Genomic DNA, 16,356 nt, shown 5'->3' with positions numbered 1-16,356 from the left:
TATTAAAAATAAGAAACTCTCTAGAAAAAGGAACCAAATAAAGTAGTTCTCTTTTTTCAGGTTGTGAAAACTATTGCAGTACAGATGTCTAATGTCCCTAAGGGACTATACAAGTGCTTTATGTAAATTTAAAAGGATTATACTCAAATAGATTACTCTAAAGTAATATGGCTTCTGCTGAGATACTGTTGCTACAATTAGCTGAACTGGCCAAAGAAAAGTGAAGAAACGCAAAGGCAACATGTATTGGCCTGTGATTGATGACATATTATCTTTATTATTATTTATTGTAATGACTTTGTACCTTTTCTATGTGATGTTCTAAATATTTTATAAATATTTAGTGATTTTATTCACATAATAACTCCAAGAGGTAGATAGTATTACCATTTGCACTTTATATGTGAGGAAAGTGATGGAAAGAGAGTCGAGTCATTCACTAAGAAGTTACAAAGCTGAACTTGAGGCAGTCTGACTTCAGTTCTGAAAACCACATACACTATTTCCGTACAATAACAGTTGGTAATAACTTATTATGTGCTAGGTTGTGTTTCTGGCTATTCACTGCATTCATAAGATTCAGGAATTATCACTATGTCAATGAAACAGACAAGGAGTACTCAAAATCAGTTATCTGATACAATAAAATGAAACACCTAAAAATATAAAACCTACACTGAATTAAAAATTAATCGTAATTGCTCTGAACAGTTAAATAAAAAAAAATAGAAATGATACAGTCTACTTTTTTCAGCTTCAATAACAACTTTTTCTGGATTCACATAAAGATTCAAATGTCAGAAACACTGACTCATACAACTTGAACTCATTAGAGATTACCAAGTAGCTTATGAAGAGTTAACACTCTTGTCAGTAGAAACCACTGTCGATCTATTTTTATTGTTCCTATAAACTTCAATAAGAGCAAGTGTATTCTGGATTTGTAAATATAAATATTTAATTTTAAAAAATTGAAGTTAATTCAATAATTTATATTTTGTAATCCTTATTTTATAACATAAAAAACAAATTATAAGCTATTTGATTAAGTTGGAGACACTGTTTTTCTTTACCACTAAAAAGTTCAGTGTGCATTTCCTAAGAAAAAGCACATTTTCTTACATAACCACACCAAAATACTCAAATTAGAAAATTTAACATTTTTAACATTTTAACATAATCAACAGTTCATATCCAAATGTATTGTCAGTGATCAATTTTCTTAATAATGTCTTTTGCAGACTTTTTTCTTATCCTTGTTCTGAATTCATTCCACAGTGACATATTGCATTTAGTGATTATTCATCTTTAGTCTCTTTTACTCTGGAACATTTTTCTTTCATGGATGTTAAACACTATGTTCCAGTTGTTTTACAAAGACTGCAGACTGGTGATTTTGTAGAATGTTTCTCAATTTGATTTTGTCTGATGTTTCTTCATGGCTAGATTTAGGTTTTACATATTTGACAGGAATATGACCCAAGTGATGTTGTATACTTCTCAGTGCATCCTATCAGTGTGTACATGGTGGTGATATCCTAATATTGGCAGTATCAAGTGATCACTTATATAAAGTAGCATATGCTAAGACTTTCCACTGTAAAATTATTTATCTCATTATAATTAATAAATCATGTGTGGGAATATAGTTTGAAACTACATAGTTTTGATATCTTGTCATCAAATATTATTACTCTAGTTTTAGAATCTATTGATAATTTGCTATCTTCAATATAATATAAACTGGTATTCACCTGTAAGAAGAACTTTCGTCCCACCACCTTCATATATTTGATATATAATTTCTGACTCTTATTTTATTCTCTGGACTATTATATATTACCATCACTATTTATTTTGGTGCCCAAATTTGTCACATTATAGTACATGTCATGTATGATTTCAGTTATTTTATATAAGCTGATGCTAATTTTATGGACAAGTATATGAACTAGATAGATGATTGTTCTATATTCACTTGAAAGAGATGTAGAGTTATAGTGTTCCATGTGAAATTAATACTGATATTTGATAGTGTTGTTCATATCTTACTCATCCTTACAAATTATTTTATGAGAGTATAGTTTTCATATTCACACTTTCTTTAAAGTAGATTTATGACTATAAACAGTGGTTCTAATTGGTAGCGATTTTACCCTCAGGTAAGATTTGTTAATGTCTAGAAACATTTTTGCTTGTCACAACTTGGGGATGATGTTATTGGTGGGTAGAGGCCACAGATCCTACTAAACATCCTATTAAACATCCACTGTTCAGCCCTCACACCAAGAATTATACAGTCTAAAATGTCAATAAAGCCAAAGTTGAGAAACCATACTATAAAAATGTTATTTCTATTGTGTTATTTGTAAAATATGAGTAATTTCCTAAAGGATGTAAGAAAACATAAGTTTAAGCTATCTAATAATGGGGAGACTATTATGTATGTTTTTGTGGGAATTTAACTTGTGTTAAACTCTGATATATTATTTAGGAGCAAGATTATAAATTGTTTCGAATTGTACAATAACAAATATGAGTAAGTTTTATAATTGATATAGTGATTACTTATGTGCAGATAATGGCTGTTAAAATACTTTGAAATTTCTATATTTCACTAAGATGCAAGCCATTTCATCTGTTCCAAATAAGAGATTATTATTGTCTTATTAATGGTTGTGTCCCAAGCAACAGTTGAGTATTGAAAGGCCAATCAAGAAACTTTTGTTTCACAAAAGTATGAATTAGTTTACAGGGAAACATAATTTTAATAATCATTTTAATATTTCTTAGTTGTTCTATAAAATAGTTTTTTACAAATCATTAAAAACTAAGGTCAAATTAACAAGATCAAGTTACCAAAAAATTCTGAATTTTCAAGTTCTGGTTTATCGAGCTTTACTGCTTATGCACAGTTCTTTCAAAATTACCAGGTGTCAAGGAAAAAAATACTCTTACAACATTAACCAATACATTTTTCACTTATTTTTCTGCATGTTAGAGACAAAGAATAGAAATGATAGCTGTTATATTTCAAGACAATAATACTACCATGAGACATTATATTCTATTGTCTCGTGTGATAATATAATATTGCAGGTCTCTGAAGCTATGATTCTAGAGGTTCTGCACATGACTCCTCCTATCTTCCATTCCATTTGTTTCAAGGATGGAACCCCAGATTCATAAGATGATATCCCAACATCTTTTTTATTGTGTGGACCCCTTCTAGTTATCCCTAAAACTATAATAATTTATAAATTCCGTCAAGGTGACAAAGCACTGATTCAAAATTTGTCTTCCAAACATTGCGACTATTTTGATATATTCTTGCCTATTTGAATATTTTGATGTATGTTAGTAATGGTAAAATTCTTTAACATTGTTATTAAGCCATTTTGTTGACAAAGGTTAATGTTAAGCATATTAAAACTATAATTGAAAGTTTTATTTTTTCAGATCTATTATTTGAGGCCCTTTTTCTTCTGTATTTATATATGTGTATGTATCCACACATACACACATAAAAATGCATATATCCACTCAAAAAGTATTTTGCTAAATATCTAAATGTGTTCTGTTTCAAAATGACTTGATAACTTATCAAGGATGTATCAAAGCATAAAAGACATGATAACGTTTATTTCTCCACAAAACAAATTGTAAGGTTAGAAAGCAAGATTGTTCATGTAAATGGTGACTAGAAGTTTCTAGAACTTTCAACAGGTGGCTATAATTTAAAGTTTTCCTATAAAGCAACCTTTTATCCTTTTACTTTTACTATTACACTGGGATAAAAGCAAGCTCTGAACATATGAACCAAGCTGATGTACCTAAGGGTTGACTGTCATTTAAATCTCTCTGTGTGTGTGTGTGTGTGTGTGTGTGTAATCTGAAAGAAGAAAAATAGTTTCTCTAAAATTGTAAAGACTTTGGCGGTCTGTAAAACTATAGATTTTACTCCTTAAAAAGTACTTAAAATGTATAAAGACATGAGAATCAATGAAGAATTCTTACTGGTATTTTTACATCATTTCAAATTTTATGTCTGAAGTCAGACATTCATATTACTTTCATTACTTAGTATTTCAAAATACATAAAGTGAAATTGAATGCATGTTAGAGGAAATTAAAAGCCCTAGGAGTTTGTTTAAATAAATCTTTTCTATTATTTTTATATGTACAATTTTCTTTGAAAAGTAAACAATCACATGATATAATAAGATCAGTTATAACTTCAACTTGCACATTATCCTCTAATTATTATCTTCTCTCCAACCTTTATTCATATATTTTATCTTGTGTGCATTGTCCAATGAATATCTGATCCTCTTTGCTATCTGCTTAGAGTCGACATACCCATCCCCTCAGAACACAGTAAAATATTTTCATCTTTTGATTGCATCTTTCCTTAGATTTTTCTACACATACCAGCAGATTGGAATATGTAATTTTTACCCCTCCCTTTTAAACAAAATTTACAGTGTTAAACATGTTGTTCTATCCTTCATTTTCATAGGACAGCATAGTTTGGAAATCTTTCTGTATCTGTATTTAGCTAGTTCCTTTCTTCTTTTTTATCTATGTATGGTCTTTTATTGGTTTAGTGTATTTTAATAATCAATAAATATCTTGATTGATAGACATTTGAGATAGTGTCATTTAAGCAGTCTTACAATGATACAATGATTGGCCTTGCACATATTCCCTGAAGTATTTTGTTTACAATTTCATAAACCACAGTGTCGGCTCCTTTATGTTTCAACTTGCCTAGGCTATGGCACCCAGTGTATGGTCAAAACAGCAGTCTAGGTGTTGCTGTGAAAATATTCTTTCCATGTGATTAACACTTTAATAAGTAGACTTTGAGTAAAACAGATTACCCATTATAATGTGTGTGAGCCTCATCCCATCAAGGGAAAACCTTAAGATGAAAGAATGAGGTCTCCCAAAGAAAAAGCAATTATGTTCCAGACCTCCTTTGGACTCAAGACTACATCAACCCCTTCCAAAATATACAGCCTGCCAACCTGCTCTGAACATTCTGGACCTGCCATCTTCCACAATTTTGTGAACCAATTCTTTAAAATAAATTTTTCTAGCTCCTTCTTGACATATATGTCCCATTTGTTTTGCTTCTCTGGAGAATCCTGACAAACACAATTAATCAGATAGAATTGGGACTGGTAAATTCTCTACTACTGTTTTTCATTCAATTCAAGCACCAAGTTTTGTTACTGTTGTTTGTTTTGTTTTCAGGACAACTAAATTAGATGAATCATTTCAAATATCTTTATGGATTTAAAAATGCATTTGTTCTAGAATAATGGCAGTGTTGGAATAGGAGAGTAATTGATGATTTTATTTCCTACTCTGCTTCCATTTGCCTAAGAATTACCTGAGCATTATCATTATGCTTTCATGAACTCTGTAACTTCCTAAAGGAGACATATGAGCTTTTATCTGTGTGCATTATAACATTTATGGTCAATTATTTCAATGGTTTCCTAAAGTCTTAGGAACAATATTCCTAAGGGAAACTCATCTACAGGTGCACAAGGAAGTGCTGAAGTGAAGTCAGTCCCTCATCTTCATGCAAATAATGTACAGAAATATAACATACAAATTGAGTATATAGAATTCAATACGATTTTTGTAAGATCATTTAAAAACTTTGTGAATCTGTTTACCCAACATAACTTATAGTAACACTTCCTGGTGTTATCTTACAACTGTGCTAGCTTAGCTCTTAAGGGCAGCAGGGAGATTATGAACAAGTTTATCATCTAATTACAATCATTTCATAATTTATTCTGATTCGCAGGAGAACAAAGTGCCTGAAAAAAGAATAGAACAATAGATGGATAATTTTCTTTCAGAAGAAAATAATAGATTTCGAAGCCAGGTAATACAATCATAAAGAATGAAAAAGAAGTATTAAGGAAAAACTTAATTTTGTTCCATCTACCTAACAATAATTTAAATAAAGTTTAAAATGTTTAAAATCTTTTTATGAATGTCAGAGTTTGAGATAAAGAAACAAACATTATTGGTCACAATGGGCACATTGATAGTCCTAGATCATATTACTCTTGGCAGGCATGAAGAAATAAATTATAAAAGCTTAGAATTGCATGAACATGCCACTTTAAGAAACTTTAAGACACACCATCATTTGTATTAGAAAAATTTCAACTATGTGTGTTAGACTAGTTTTATATTTTGGTGGGTACATAAGGCTCAAGTGTACCTTAATTGTTAGTACTGAGCTTGATTCTTATTATAATAGAAGACCTGGCTTTCTAATGAAGGAAGATATTGTTTTATAATTGAAATAAAAATTGTTGAATTAATATAATTTCAAATATGACATTATTTCAAAAATTAGCTCTATGACTATTTATAACTTCAAGATAATTACATTCAATTTTTATTTAAAAATGTAAGTCCTTGATACAAAATAATAAAAATGTAAATTTTTATAAATTTTATATAAAATTTTTATTAACATATAACATTTCATTTACAAAGTTTATAATAGCAATACATTAGATTTGGAAAAATATTTGCTACTTATAGTATTTTGTACCTAGCTAAATAACTTGTTTCTTCCAAAGCCCTTACTTATATATTTCATGATTTATTGGCTTCTGAATAAGATCAGTAAGTTATTTGGAGCCTAAATGATATTAATGACTCAGCTGGTAACAAAACTTTAGTCTATTTCTAGTTCAGATTTCTTACTTTTATATGTTCTTTATTTCTTGATGGTATTGTTATAAAAATGAAAATCCAATTTTTTTTCTGCCAAACAACAATTTTTATATAAAGAAAATACTGTTTCATTGAAATTGCCAGTGGGAATTTGGAAATTATTACATTGAGGGAAATACCTCTATAACTTTGTGTATTATATATTAAACTTGGCCAGTCAATGATATTACATATTAAATCAAACCAGTTGTCTATCAAAAAATGTGAGCTTTTAAAAAATATATTTATGAAAGCCCCACTTGATCACTGTTCTGTGGGAAACTACATTAAAATTCCTCAATAGCTAAATAGTCAATATTTGTGGATTTTTTTGACAAGTCCAATAGATTTTCTCTTTTTTAATTTGTATATTTTAACTTTGCCTCTTAATAGAAAGCAAGAGTGAGCATGCAAAAGAGATTTAAGATTAGGTATGTATGTACAATGTTTGAGACATTTGACTAATACATGGCATAATTAAACTGTACATCAAATCTCTAGTTTTAAAGTCCATACACTATGATGATTCATAACAATATTTAAGTGGTTAAAAAAGTTGGAATTCATTATACTTTTGAATGAATGTCACTTTGGAAGTCATTACTGTAACTATGTATTACACAAAGATGATTAAAAATTCTATAAGAATTTAAAAATTTAAGGTCAATGTTACTCTACTAAATGAGTGTTAAATCATTTCAATAAAATGTGAAATTACAATTCTGAGTGCGTGTTTCTATTAAGAAAAGAAATCATAGGGCTTTACATAGTTATCCTTTACCATACTTATTTGTGTTAATAATTATTTTCTTATTTTTCAATAAATTTGTTAATTCCTATTATGAAAACTGTCTAAGACAAAGAATTCTAGCCATGAAACTAATGCTGTTTGAAAGTTAGAAATTAACTTTGGAAGGCCGAGGCAGGCAGATCACCTGAGAAAAGGAATTTGAGCCAGAAAATGAATTTGAGGCCAGTCTGGCCAACACAGTGAAACCCCCTGTGTCTACTGAAAATACAAAAATTAGCTGGGCATGGTGGCATGCGCCTGTAGTCCCAGCCACTTGGGAGTCAGAAGTAGGAGAATAGCTTGAACCTAGGAGGCAAAGGTTGTAATGAGCTGAGCTGAGATTGTGCCAAAGGTTGTAATGAGTTGAGATTGTGCCTGGGTGACACAGTGAGACTCCATCTAAAAAAAAAAAAAAAGTTAGAAATTACAGAAAAAAATTAAATGCAAAATAACAATTAAAAAATATCAGTGAGTATGTAATTTAATATTTATATTTTCAATTATTTTCTATTACAATTTTTCAATTTCTTTTAGTAAGAGAATTCTCTTTTTTCAAATAAATATTGTGGACATGGTAGATTTAAAGATGCACAATATTTGAGCTGCAATTTATTATTTTAATCCTCACCTAACATTTCTATCACAAGCACATTTTCTTCTGCCTGATGTAGTCTTTCCTAGTTCTTCACCTGACTCAGCTCATTCAATATTATTTTTAGCCTTTATCCTTAAATTTCACCCATTTAAATAGACTATTCCTAGTATGTTACAGGTAGATTAGATAGATAGATAAAGGATAGAGAGATACCTATCCATTCATCATCCTGCTTCTTCCTAACACATCACAGTCTTAAATGTTATCTATTCTTCTCATATTTAAGTTTGTTTTTGTTTCACTCTCTAAAATATAAACTCCATTGAGAGGAAGGATTTTACTGCTCTTGTTCATTTGGGTATCCCCAATGACTATCACAGTGCCTGGCATATATTTGATGTTCATAAAACTTTGCTATTTAAATGATCAAAATGCCCATATTTTTCCTTAAAATTAGATCAAATATAAAGCAAACTTTCTCTTTTATCCTCCCAATATTTACAATGTAGATTTTGATGGTCTTATAGCAACAGAACCTCAATTGAGAAAATTAATATTATTTGCTAATAAACACTCCAGAATTCCTTCACAAATATAAAAAAGAGAAAGAAGAACTTAAGAAAATAAATTTACTCTGATCGTAAAGAAAGGTTTCTTGCTGGCTACATTTGATCTGGCAATAAACAAAATCTTTTATGAAAGCATTAAACAATCAGTGACTATATGAATCAAAAGGAACTATCTGCTAGGCATTATCAGAACTACCAACAATCTTTACATAAATATAAATAAAATTCACAATAAATTCCCCTTTAATCCAATAGTTTTCTTTCTGTGTTTTGAAATTATTTTTATTCATTCATCTTAATTTATTGAGCATCCATGTTATGTATAAAATGAATCAAGAATTGTAATTTCAATGAGTGCAAGAGACAAATTTTATTTACATTTTAATTAAAATTACTTTCAAGATCTTAGAATACTTGTTTTAAGAATGTGACCTTGTAAAACACACTCACCATGAGCTTAGAAAGCACAGAGCCAAGCCATATGGAGAGGCCACATGTAGTTGCTCTAGTCAATGGTCCAAGCTTACTTCCAATCAACAAGAAGTATAAACTGCCAGATACGTGAGTGAACTATCTTGAATATTTCAACTCAACTGAACATCCAAGTCACTGCAGCCTCAGCCCATGTCCCATGGCTGATACCTGTCAACCCCAAAATGGTAAGATGAAATAAGTCATTAAGTATACTCATGTATTTAAATATGAGGTGGTATTAACTGTATTTCTGAAAACAGAGGTTTATTATTTTAAAATGACTGGCCAGACTTGAAGAAAAGCCAAATAACAATTCTAGAGTAAAATTTAAAATTAGATGCATGAACTAAATAGAAGACTAGATATAGCTGAAGAGATAATTGGTAAACAAGAAGACCAAATTACATAAATTATCTAGAATGTATCATGGAGTACTAGAAATTAAAAACACAAAGGGAAGAAAAATGAGTATAAAAAATACCTAAAATAAATCAAATCATAATGTAAGAAAGACTGACTAAAGAAAATGCAGGAAAGGGAATATTTCATGATACAATGACTAGAATTGTCAAAACATGATGAAAGACATAAATTAATAGATACAAAAACACAGGACGTGGTGAAATAAAAAATTAACATGTAGAAATATTTTGGTAAATGTATGGAATTTCGAATACAAAGAGAATATTTTGAAGGAAACTAGAAGAAAAAGCAAAATATATAAAAAGAGACAATGTATCTGCTAAATTCTTTCTAAAAGCAACAACAACAAATAGAAAGACAGAACTAAATATCAAAAAAAAAAAATGGCCACTGACCTGCGCATCTGAAAATAAGAAAAAAAAAGCTTCTAGCAGATATTGGGTACTATGCTCACTATCTGGGTGATGGGATTATTCATAACCCAGATATCAGCATTAGGAAATACACCCATGTAATGAAACTGCATATGTACACCCTGAATCTAAAATAAAAATTAAGGCAGAGCAACATGGTAGAATAGGAGCCTACACTGTTTGTTTCCCCTGCAGGAACACCAAATTTTAACAACAACCTGCATACAGAAAAGCACTGCCACAAGAATCAAATTCAGATGAGTCATCACAGTGCCTGGTTTTAAGTTGATATAGATCAAAGAGTCATTGAAGTGGGTAGGAAAGACAGTCTTAAATCACTAATGCCACCCCTCCTCCACGCCCCAACAGCAGCCATGTGGCATAAAGTGTCTGCGCATTTGGGGGAGGGAGAGCACAGTGGGAACTTTACATTGAACTCAGTGCTGCTGTGTCGCAACTGAGAGCTAAGTTGTGCTAAACTCAGCCAGTGCTCATGAATGGAAGGAGCATTTGGACCAGTTTTAGCTAGTGGGGAATCACCCATCCTAGCAACTGGATTCAGTTCTTGACAAGCCTTACTATCATGGACCATAGTGTCCTGGAGTTCTAACTCCACTTGAAAGGCAGTATAAGACACAAGGACTGTAATTCCTAGGCAACTACTAGTGCTGGATTGGGCTCAGAGCCAACAGACTAGGATGCCACGTGACCTGGGGAGACACCAGCCCGGGCAGCTAAGGATGTGCTGGTACCACCCTTCCCCCAACCCTAGGCAGTTCAGCTTGCGGTGACAAAAGTAACTCTTTCCTTCTGCTTAAGGAGGGGAGAGCAAAGAGTAAAGAGGACTTTGTCTTGCATCTTCAATACCAGCTCAGCCACAGTAGGATAGGCCACCAATAAGAGTTGTGAGACTCCCATTCCAGGCCTAGCTCATGGATAACATTTCTAGACACACCTTTGGCCAAAAGGGTACCCGCTGCCTTGAAGGGAAGAACCAAGTCGTGAAATTATTCATTACATGCTGACTAAAGAGTTATTGGGCCCTGAATAACCAATAGTGATATGCAAGGAGTATGCCACGGGCCTTGGGCTCTGAGACCTGCTGGCTTCAGGTGTGACCTGTCACATTCCTAGCTATGGTGGGTATGATGATAGATTCCTTCTGCTTGGAAAAAGCAGAGAAAAAATTAAAAAGGACTTTGTCTTGAAACTTAGGTACTAGCTTGGCCACAGAAGGCTAGAGCCATAAGCAGGAACTTGGAATCTCCAAGCCCAGACCAAGGATCTTAGACAGCATTTCTGGACTTGCCCTGGGCCAGAGGGGATCCCACTGCCCTTAAAGTGAGTGCCAAGCCTGGCAGCATTCACCACAAACTGAAGGAAGAGCTCTTGGGCTTCAAGTGAACATCAGGAGTAGCCTGGTAGAACCACTCATGAGCCAGTGGTGGTGGTGGCCGCAGCGAGAGGCTCCTCTGCCGGGGAAAGGGAAGGAAAGGACTGGAAAGACTATATTGTAGTTTGAGTACCAACTTGGCTGCAGTAGAATAGAAAGAAGGTATTTCTAAGGTTTCTTACACCAATCCCTGGCTCACAGGCAGCATCTCTGGACCTGCCCAGGACCTGGGTGAACTTGCTACCCTGAAAGGAAGGACACACACCTGGCTGACTTTGCCACCTGCTGATTGTATAGAGCTAGAGCCTTGAGTGAACGTAGGTGCTAGCCAGAGTCGTTACAACAGACCTTGAGTGAGACCCAGTGCTGTGTGCTGTTCTTACTCAGTGCAGTCCCAACGGTGTATTCTTTAAATAGTACTGTTTTATATATTAGCATTATGGAATGTAGTATATTTCAAAAATAGTACATTAATGCTACATATAGTAAGAATCTGGATCCTAGATTTTCATTTTATTCATTCTAACTTTTTTTTTAACCAATCTTTTCTCAGGTAAATGCTTGGAAAATAAGTCCTCTAGTTTTGAAAATAAAAGTAAATCAGTTGCAAAATACATTCGCCTTTGTCACCTGACTTGTTTCCTGTGATTTTTAAATTATGCTACATTTATTAATTGTAACCTCTTTTTAATGATTGCGTTAATACACAAATAAATAAGAAGCTATTGATTATTTTAGAATGCGTTTAGTCTTTATAAAAAGGGCAGAGGCACTGTCATGTCTTAATGTCTGTCATCTAGAAACGGCAAAGGCAACAATCTCCCTGAAGTTCCTGATTTTGCTTCAAAATTATCAGAGAAAATATTCTTATCTAAAAACCCCTAAAAGTTTCTTATCAATATTTCTCTTATATGAAAAATATACTACAAATGATGTTTTATAAATCAGTGGTTCTTAAAGGTTTATATGCACATAATCAAATGTAAGGTTTATTAAAGCATGATTACTTGATCAACAGGCACAAGCCACCACACCCAGCTAATTTTTGTATTTTCACCATGTTGGCCAGGATGATCTCTATCTCCTTACTTCGTGATACACCTTCGGCCTCCCAAAGTGCTGGGATTGCAGGCATGAGCCACTGCGCCCAGTCAATCAATCCCTACAGTTCTTAATTGAGCAGTCTGAAGTGTATGGTACAGGCTGATAATATGCATTTGTAACAAATTTCTAGACGATGCTAATCCTGCTGGTATAGGGACTACTCGCCAATAATGACTATTCATGATTACTGGCATAAGGTATCAGGCCATTGCTACAAAAAAACCATGAAAAATTATATTTATACATATATAAAAAGACATATACACAGACACATACATAGGCACACAAACATATGCATGCACATACCTATGCACATACAGCACATATACCATACCTACAAATATATATACTGACTCATCTAATAAGTAATAGTAGCTTTTTTGTTACTTGCCTGCAATACAGTTTTTGTTCCTGCTTGGGCATTAATTGAGATTTTAGTGGAATTTACATAATTGCAAAACAGTTTACCATAAGGAATTAAAAAATTATACGGATGACTTCTTTATAGGTACTAAAATCTTATTTGTACACATATACAATTGACATAAGACAAATGTAAACCTATTTGAGTTTTACCATTTGGCCCCTGTCTTTCTTGCCTTTGCCTCACATGTTCTTTAGTTGTAGTAACATTACTAAATCTTGTCTTCTCACATCTCAAATTTTGTGTACATAATGTAACTTCTAACAAGATATTACCACTCAGCCTCCACTTCTCCAAATCTCATTCTATTTTATTATAGAGTTCAGCTCTTTATTGAACATGTTATAACAGAAGTTTAGTCAAAAAGATTGAAGCCCAGAGGACTCCTCATATTCCTCTCTTTGTTCTCCTTTCTTCTTCCAAGCTTCAGCAGTAGCTGAGGAAGGGATAGTATCTCCTGCCAGTGTAGCACCTGCTGCTGGGGCATTTCCACCAGCTGCTACATTGCAGATGAGGCTTTTGATACTGATGTTGGCCAATGTTTTTGCAAATATGGCAGGCCAGAAAGGCTTTAATGAAGACACTGATGTTACACAAAATATCAAATATTAGTCATTTGTAGAGACCATCATTTTTGAATCAATGAATAAGATAATTTTATAAATATATTTTGTGAGCATTTAGAAAATTATCAAATGAACACAGGATTTAAAAATTGCAATAAAAATTATAATAATAAATGACATAAATATAAAGCAAATCAACATTTCTAGCTAAAAGCAAATAAAGAACCCTGATTTTACCCCAAATATGCACCCATATTTCAGAAATAGATGCACCATCTAGAAAATTAATAACACTTATCCTGTTGAAGTTTGCATTTATTCTTTCCTGTCCAGTAATTTAGAGATAACAACTCCCACAAAACTTCAACGTTGTAAGTAGAGTAAGAATAGCATTCATGTGTTTAATCCCAGGAGATACAGAACTACAAAATACTGAATGGGTGATGCTGGGGGAATTTTGGAAACTCTGGTAGCCAAAAATAGAGTAACTTGTATAATATGCATATGTTTAAACTGCCACAGACCTAAGCTGAGAGACAGAAGTATATACCACCTCTAGTAAGCTGACTCATAATAAAGGAAATTCTACTGTAAAAAAGAAAGAAAGAAAGAAGGTTGAAGGTTGAATTGAATGAAGGGCTAAATATCAGGGGTTGGAAATTACAGGAACAGTCTTAAATTTCTGCCTACCATATGAGGAAACTTGGTATGATGTTTTTATTACCTGGGATGATATCTGATTTATGTTAGAGTAAGCTTTTATGAAACTAGGCTAGAGCTTACAGACTCTTCTTCCTACACAGAATCTCCCTCAGCCCATTCCATTTAAGGCACATCTGTAAAATATGATCCTCCACATCCACCTATACACATATAATATGGGGAACTCTGAGGAAAATATCAGACTATTATCAGTTCTCTCTGGGACAAATATATCTGAAAGTCATTGCTGGCACACAATTTTAAAGACAGAAATTATGACCCTGGAATTCCTCATCTGGCTATAGAATTGCTTTCTTTCCATGAAAACAAGAGGAAATATTACGTGGAATGAAATAATTCAGACAGAATAACACTCTTTGAAAAGCCGAAGAAATTTAAGAAGCAATGTTGATAAACAAGGGGTAATTACAATCAATAACTAACAGTAGAAAATAATTAGGATTATAAACACCAATAGAGTAAAAAATGTTTAAATGAACTTTATTAATTATATATATGGTTACAAACAAAAACTAAAAAGAATATTGAACAAGAATACACAGAATATAAAGTTAATTATCTGGGTCTGAAATCCTGTTTTGTCAATTAAAGCCTAGAGCAGTGATCAACAGAAATAGATTAAGGAATAAGTGGAGATGATTTTTTCAAAATTCAAAATATTAAAATATTTATTTTTACTTTGCATAATTGGGTTTCACTAGCAATATAGTTATGCTTCTCTACCATAAACACTGAAACATAATACAGTATTCAATAAGAATAAACTTTTCAGCATTTAAATGCTTTTTACAGCCATTTTTTCCCCAATTACAATATTTTTAATTAAAGAAACAAAACTAATAGGATATATATGAACATATAAGAAGATATTTATTATGTGGATTGGTTCATGCGATTAAGGAGACTGAGAAGTCTCGTGATATACTTTCCAAAAACTGGAGAACCAGGAAAGCTAGTGATGTAATTTATTCTGAGTTCAGAGGATTGTGAATTAGAGGAGCTGACGGTATAATTCCAAGACCACAGCTGATGACTTGAGAACCGAAGGGATGCTGATGTAAATCCTGAAGTCCAAAGAACAAAGAGCCAAGAGCTCTGTCAGAGGACAGAAAATAAATGTGCCAGCTCAAGAAAAGAGAATACTTTCACCCTTTCTCTGTTTTTGTTGTTGTTGCTGCTGCTGTTGTTGTTGTTCTACTGCAGGCAAGACCTCAATGGATTGGATGATTTCTGCCCACGTTAGTTCTTTACTCAGTCTAATGATTAAAATGCTAATCTCCTCTGGAACCCTCCTTACAGACACATCAAGAAATAGTTTTACACCAGCCTTCTGGGCCTCTCTTAACCCAGTAAATTTGACATATAACATTACCTAATATGATATCTATTTTCCTGGACTCGTCCTGTTTTCCCAAGTATTAATCATAAAAATAATTTAAATATTTATTAAGCTTTCACTATGCTATATAAATACTAAATAGTGAGAAATAAAATGTGAATATGAGAAATTGTAGTGTAAAGACACTATAATCACAATTCTCAAAATAATAAAATTGATGACTGAAAAGTAAGATATTTTGTAATGTGAAAAAGTAGTTTCAGAGACATAAAATGAGTAACATCATAAAACAAATTATACATTTGTTTATTTTTAAAAACACCAATAAAATGTACAACTATTTGGAAAGATTAAATGTAAAAACATAGCATAAATTAGTCAAGGTGCAGTGGCTCGTGCCTATAATCCCAGCATATTGGGAGGCCTAGGAGGGCGAATTACTTAAGGCTAGGAGTTGGAAACCAGCCTGGCCAACATGGTGAAACCTTGTCTCTGCTAAAAATACGAAAATTAGACGGACATGGTGGAGTATACCTGTAATCCCAGCTACTCCTGAGGTTGAGGAAGGAGAATAACTTGAACCCCGAGGGGTGAAGTCTGCAGTGAGAGGAGATCACGCCACTGTTCTACAGCCTGGGTAACAGAATGAAACTCAGTCTCAAACAACAAACAAACAAAAAAATAGCATAAATGACATAATATTACATGATAGAAATATTCCTTAAAGATGTTAGCTTTTGGAGAAAGGCTATGGGAATATAGCAGAGTAGGGAGGACCAGGAATCTCTCT

The sequence above is a fragment of the Papio anubis genome, chromosome 3, assembly GCF_008728515.1.
Source record: "Papio anubis isolate 15944 chromosome 3, Panubis1.0, whole genome shotgun sequence".
Classification (NCBI taxonomy): domain Eukaryota; kingdom Metazoa; phylum Chordata; class Mammalia; order Primates; family Cercopithecidae; genus Papio; species Papio anubis.
Note: the sequence above shows the minus strand (reverse complement) of the source record.